The sequence below is a fragment of the Triticum aestivum genome, chromosome 5B, assembly GCF_018294505.1.
Source record: "Triticum aestivum cultivar Chinese Spring chromosome 5B, IWGSC CS RefSeq v2.1, whole genome shotgun sequence".
Classification (NCBI taxonomy): domain Eukaryota; kingdom Viridiplantae; phylum Streptophyta; class Magnoliopsida; order Poales; family Poaceae; genus Triticum; species Triticum aestivum.
This window is the reverse complement of record NC_057807.1, coordinates 461,705,665-461,711,176: the sequence shown is the minus strand read 5'-3', so window position 1 is coordinate 461,711,176 and position 5,512 is coordinate 461,705,665. Positions and strand designations below refer to the sequence as shown.

Genomic DNA, 5,512 nt, shown 5'->3' with positions numbered 1-5,512 from the left:
CGTTGCGGCTGGTGCACACGGGAAATGCATGACGGGGTTTGAGGTGGCGGTGCGGTTGGATCTCGAGATGGCCGGTGGCTGGATCTCGACGAGCCAGGCGGCGGCGCAGCTAGATCTCGAGGAGCCAGGCCGCTGGGGCCTGAGGAGACGCGCGGCCGGTGATTGAGGGTGGGCCGGTGGCTACGTGCATGGGGCTGGTCCGCTGGTGGATGTGTGAGACGAGATGAATCAATATTTCTATCTTCAGTTTGCTAATCTATCTTCAGTTTGCCATCGTGTGTCTTGCGCTTGTGTAGTTTTGCTGCTACTGTATTTTCTGCTGTTGTATGCACCGAGGCGTGCTTGATGTGTGGTGGTCGTGCGTTGGTGCTCAATCAAAAACGCAGATTATGGTCTAATCTCATCACATCAAGCAAAAATATCATCACAACCCTTATTATTCATCCTTTGAACCAAACACTTCAATGGCTATCCTCAACCACCCAACCAAACAAAAACAAGGGCTATCCCTAACCAGCTGGTTGGGGATACCCACAACCACCCTATCCTATCCCTCAAACCAAACACATCCTAAGCTCCCACGATTTAACCGGCGTCCATGGCCCCACCCGTAAGAAAATGGATCTTGGTTTTGACTTTTGAGTCGGTTTGACCTAGTCCTGGCCATCTCAGACCCGGCCCTGTCGGCCCACCTAGGCCCGGCCCTAAAATTCAGGGCCTAGGCCCAATGGGCTTGCCCGTGGGCCGGGCTTGGGCTTGAGTTTTGAGCCCATCAGTAGGGCCTGGACGGGCTTGGGCTTGGCATATTGGCATTTTAAGGAAGAGGCCCGGCCCACAGCCCTAAGCCCTAGGGGCTTTTCAGGGCTTTTTACTAGATGGGCCGGGCTTGGGCTTGAAAAGTAGGCCCGGTGATAGGGCTTGGGAGGGCCTGGGCCTCAGTTATTCGCTGTGGGCTTTTTTAGGCCCGGCCCAAGCCCGGCCCGGCCCGGCCCATGGCCAGATATAGTTTGACCACACACACGCCGGTTCCCTGTCCTCTCGAACCTATCCGCTGCTTCCCTGGATCCCTATCCCTCCTGTGTGCCCGCCGCTGCGAGCGTCCACCATCACGACCGCCCCCGATCTATCCGTGCGTCGTAGCCCTGCTTCCGCCTTCCACCGTGTCGCGGTCTCCGGCATTGTGCCCGCCTCCTCTGCGATCCCGTGTAGCGCCCCAGCTCCCCGTCCACCTTCGCTACTCCCCGCCCCCGCTCCTCTGCGCCGTTGTGCCGATTGTTGAGCCCCGCCTCTGCGGGCGGTGGTGTTGGTGCCCTCCTCTGCACCGCCACTAATCCACTACCACGCGACCTGACCCATCTCTCTCTCTCTCTCTCTCTCTCTCTCTCTCCCTCTCTCTCTCTCCACGGCGAGGCAATTGTCGACGACGGCGACGCGAGGGGCCTGAGCAGGCAGCGCGGAAACTTTCCACGGCCCTCGCCGTGACGCCGTGCACCATGCTGCCGACAGGACGCGCTGCGGCAGTGCGCTGGACGGGGACGTCTGGTGCCTCCAGCGCTCGGCCACTTTTGTGTTCCCAAGAGATTCAAAGGCACGTTGGCTTGTCCCTCTAGGACTATGCGGACGAGCTGGTTCTACTCCTCTCCGTCATGGCGCAGATGGTGAGGTTCTGATTCATCAAATTATTCGACATCTTAATTTTATTTCTCTCATCTCCAAGCTCAGGGCCAGATTTTTGGGTCGTTAAACATGTAGGCATTTTATTAAATCGACAGAAGATCTGATGGGTGCACACAAAGTGTTCGTGGAATTGCCTCCACGAGGTTGTAGTACATGAAACAGTTGGTTGTTTAGGAAGCGTGCCTTTTTCAATCTCGACTTTGTTTGTAGACTTGCGGTATGATATATATGTGGATGGCATCTGATTATGAGTAAGAAAATATCAAACTTTGTGTCCTGTCTCCACTCTCTTACCAAATTTGTTATAGTAAGTTTCTAATGTTACAAAAGCGATTTTATATAAGTTGATTTGGCTTAGACTGTGCTGCTCATTTCTTGGCTGCAAAGGGTGGCTTGTTGTGTTTATAGCATGCTATACATTGCACACAACTATATTTTCCAGATCACTGCTTCGTCTTTTCTCAGTTTTACTAATTGGAGTATATTTCTGGTTGAGAGGGGAACTTCCTGGTAGAACTGTAGCTTAGATAGGGAGTGATTCATTCTGGAACTCATCCGGCAACATGCAAAAATTCTACTCCGTAATTAAATCCATGGCAGTGATACTTTTCCCTATCAGTACAGTTACTAAGCTCCCAGGAAATGGAGCTTCCTGGGGCGTTGAGCGTTTGAGGAGCGAATGGGCCTATGCTGTCATTGGGTGGACGAAATTGACTGAACGGGCTGGGTTACTTTCCTTGGTGTACGTGTCGCTCTGGGCGAGTTGGACCTCAGAGCTAGACACACGAAAGGAGAAACCGCCTCCTATGCACAGGCGGTTGCGGTGCTGCCGTAATCCATCTCTCCATCTCTCTCTCCCTCTCTTGCAGCGAGCCAATGGTCGACTACAGCGATGCACCGGGCTTGGAGGAGTAGCAGGTGCCCGTGGTTGCTGAGGCGCCGCAAGAGCTGCGGGAGGCCGCTGCGCCCTCGCCGTGCGTCACGCGGCCAAAGGAGATGAGCTGCAGCGGAGCTGGACAGGGATGTCCGCCGCTCGGTCACCTCCATCAACCCCGCGAAGCTCAACTAGGTCTGCACCCCTTCTTCCGTTCCTTTCTTCCTCCGTTCCCCTTCCCGATATTTTTGCAACGTGGAGATGTTGAAACTAGGCGGTTCTAATTAGTCTGACAGGGCATGGATGGTGTGTGCATCAGTTGCTGAATGTTGGCAATGGATATAATTTGTATGCAGTTTTTGTGTGCTTGGTAAGAAGTAGTAGATACCTTTGGGATTTTTTCTCGCTTGAGTTTTGAATCTGAAAGCCAGCCTGCGTGCTATTGTTGAGCACCATGTCACATGTGCTTGCATATTATGAGTCTTTATTGCTTTGAATCCTTTTCCTGTAGTTTCCAGTGTAAAAAGGCATATGTGCCATGTTCGTCGGATAATATATAGACTATAAATTGAAATTAACTTCTTGCGAGTTATCATGAAGTGGTTGGTTCTGTTGTTTTTTAGGGTAGTTCCCCAACATGTTTGATACATTTTCCCGCAAAAAAAAAACATATTTGATACATATAAATAAATTGTGGATGCCAAGATATCTGATACATGGTTACAAAATTTGACTGGATAATCTTATATTTTATCTCCTGAGCATATACTGAACAACAACAAAAAATAACATACACGTCTTTGTGCAGGTGGCAGATTCAGAGTTTTCATATGTGAGAGCTGTCACACCACACAAGACATGAACTAATTTCAGAGAACTCTCTATGGAAGTGATGAATTTGAATGCTTACAGGTACAAAACTGTATTGAATTCTAACTGGTCACATATGTTGCTTTTTGAAAAGTTTCCAGATTACATGCATGTATATCTGCTGGTCATTAATGAATATAGTCGAACTGGTGTTTTTCACAAATCATTGATAATGGGAAAAGTCACTTGATTTTTGTCAGTGTTGCTCCTATGAATTACTTAAACTCAGAATCCAGGGATTTCATTAATAGTTAGGTGTGGAAACATAGCACTGCTATTCTTCATTTCAGACAATGTAACTTTAATTTTTATACTTCTATAAGCACTAAATTAATTGGATTATCAATGATTTGGAAACGACTGAGTGCTAATTACACAAGATGGAAGATTAAGTTGAATCTGATCTATTTACCGGAGTATAGTTCAAAGACAAATCATGTTATTGTTGTATAATTAGAAATGTGATCATATCTATCAATTCAAGAATTAGTTGGGCCACAGGTTAAACCGTTCTGTTCATCTAAATGTCAAATCATTCATATCTACATCATTCTAAAAGTGTTTTTATGGCATTCGATGCTAATTTCAGGTACAGGTTCAGGACTGAAGAAGTCATGGTTTAACGCTTCCACATCGTCATTGGAGCTGAACCAGTGCATAATCCGGTGCTCCCGGGACTCACCGCAGCCGGTGTGGTCGCCAATGTCACTCTCCCGCACCGCGGTATAGGGAGGATGCTTGCGGTAGAGCTCCCGGGCCTTGAGGGCCATGGGTGGGGTAGGCAGGATGGACCGGGACGGGGATACTGCTGAGGCTGCTGATGAGAACGCTGGTGGTGGTGGTGACCAAGGCACGGGGGCTGATGGTGTTCACGGTGGAGCAGACTGCCAAGGTCTTGGTGACCTCCGCCATGGAGCAGCAGTGCAGCCTATGAATGTGTGCAGCTCCATGAGCATGGCCTTTTCGTACTCCGCGCTCACCGCCTTAATCGCAGCCTGCCACATGGTTGACGATGCACTCTTCCCTATCTGCCTTCGGTTCAGTCTCATTGTGATGTATGCTGCCACAGGCACCAGGTGACACGCCGGAATGCAGAGCGAGGTGAGCTGGTGCTGCTACCATTGCTTTATCCATTGCATGGTTCTTTTATTTAGTTGCACGATGCTTTCTATCTTGATATTTTTGTGTTGGATGAGCTGATTGTATAACGTGAAGCCAAGCAGAACCAGCTTGTTATTTGTGAGAGTCGGCTACTTTCAAGTCCTGTTAATAGGTGAATGAGTTGAACTCAGCTCACACTTGTAGTTTGTATCGATGCCATTCTTCATCAGGGATAAACTGTCAAATTTTCAGTTGATAATGGTGCTAATGTTCGGCCCGTGCTGGATTTACTTGGATTTTTTTGGTATGATGATACCAGTCCTATCAAATTGTTATATTGTGTGAATGTTTGTACAATTTGATGTTTATAAGTAAAATATCTAAATTAACACTAATATATATTGTATTTTTTTTCCAAAAACACCAATATATATTGAGTTTGTAGTATTGTCCGTATCTAAATTCTGCTGGATGTTAAACATTGAGCTCGGGGAAGTTCATTGAATACATAGTCACCCGACTGCATGTATGGTGTCATTGTTCAGATTGCATGTATGATTTTTCATTGTTAAACAATATTGACCACTCCCTTTAACTAAGAGAATTTTTATTTTTATATTGATTTTCTGTATGGTTTCTCTGCTGATCACAATTTGGTAATAACCCAAGGTTGCCTTGATGTGCTATGGTGAACAATTAGCAGAGACATCTCTTAAAAAAGCTTCTACTCTCATCTGTCATTTATGCATATGTACATGTAAGATCGATCATGATTATTTTGGACCAACGTTTATACCACTTCCCCGTATGTTAATATACGGGACATCGATTGCTTGTGAAAAATATTACAAAGATGTCCTCGATTCCATAAAAGAATTTTGTTCCATCTATGTGATTGTGTGATGTTCCTGAAACGTATGTTCACTTGTCTATTGTCCTCTTGGGTCTGAAATATTGTTGCTCATCCTTTCTCATCATTATATAGACAAG

General features: G+C 47.0%; 1 long non-coding RNA gene across 2 annotated transcripts; it reads left to right on the top strand.

Annotated features, from left to right (window-relative positions):
* Positions 1 to 1,026: 1,026 nt before the first annotated feature.
* Positions 1,027 to 4,969, top strand: LOC123112475 (uncharacterized). 2 transcript variants are annotated; one of them, XR_006455503.1, is made up of 4 exons: positions 1,027 to 1,658; positions 1,753 to 2,746; positions 3,360 to 3,463; positions 4,011 to 4,969. It is a non-coding gene; the product is annotated as an uncharacterized lncRNA (long non-coding RNA). The 2 variants fall into 2 exon arrangements; XR_006455502.1 differs by having other exon boundaries at positions 1,030 to 2,746.
* The last annotated feature ends 543 nt before the right edge of the window (positions 4,970 to 5,512 follow it).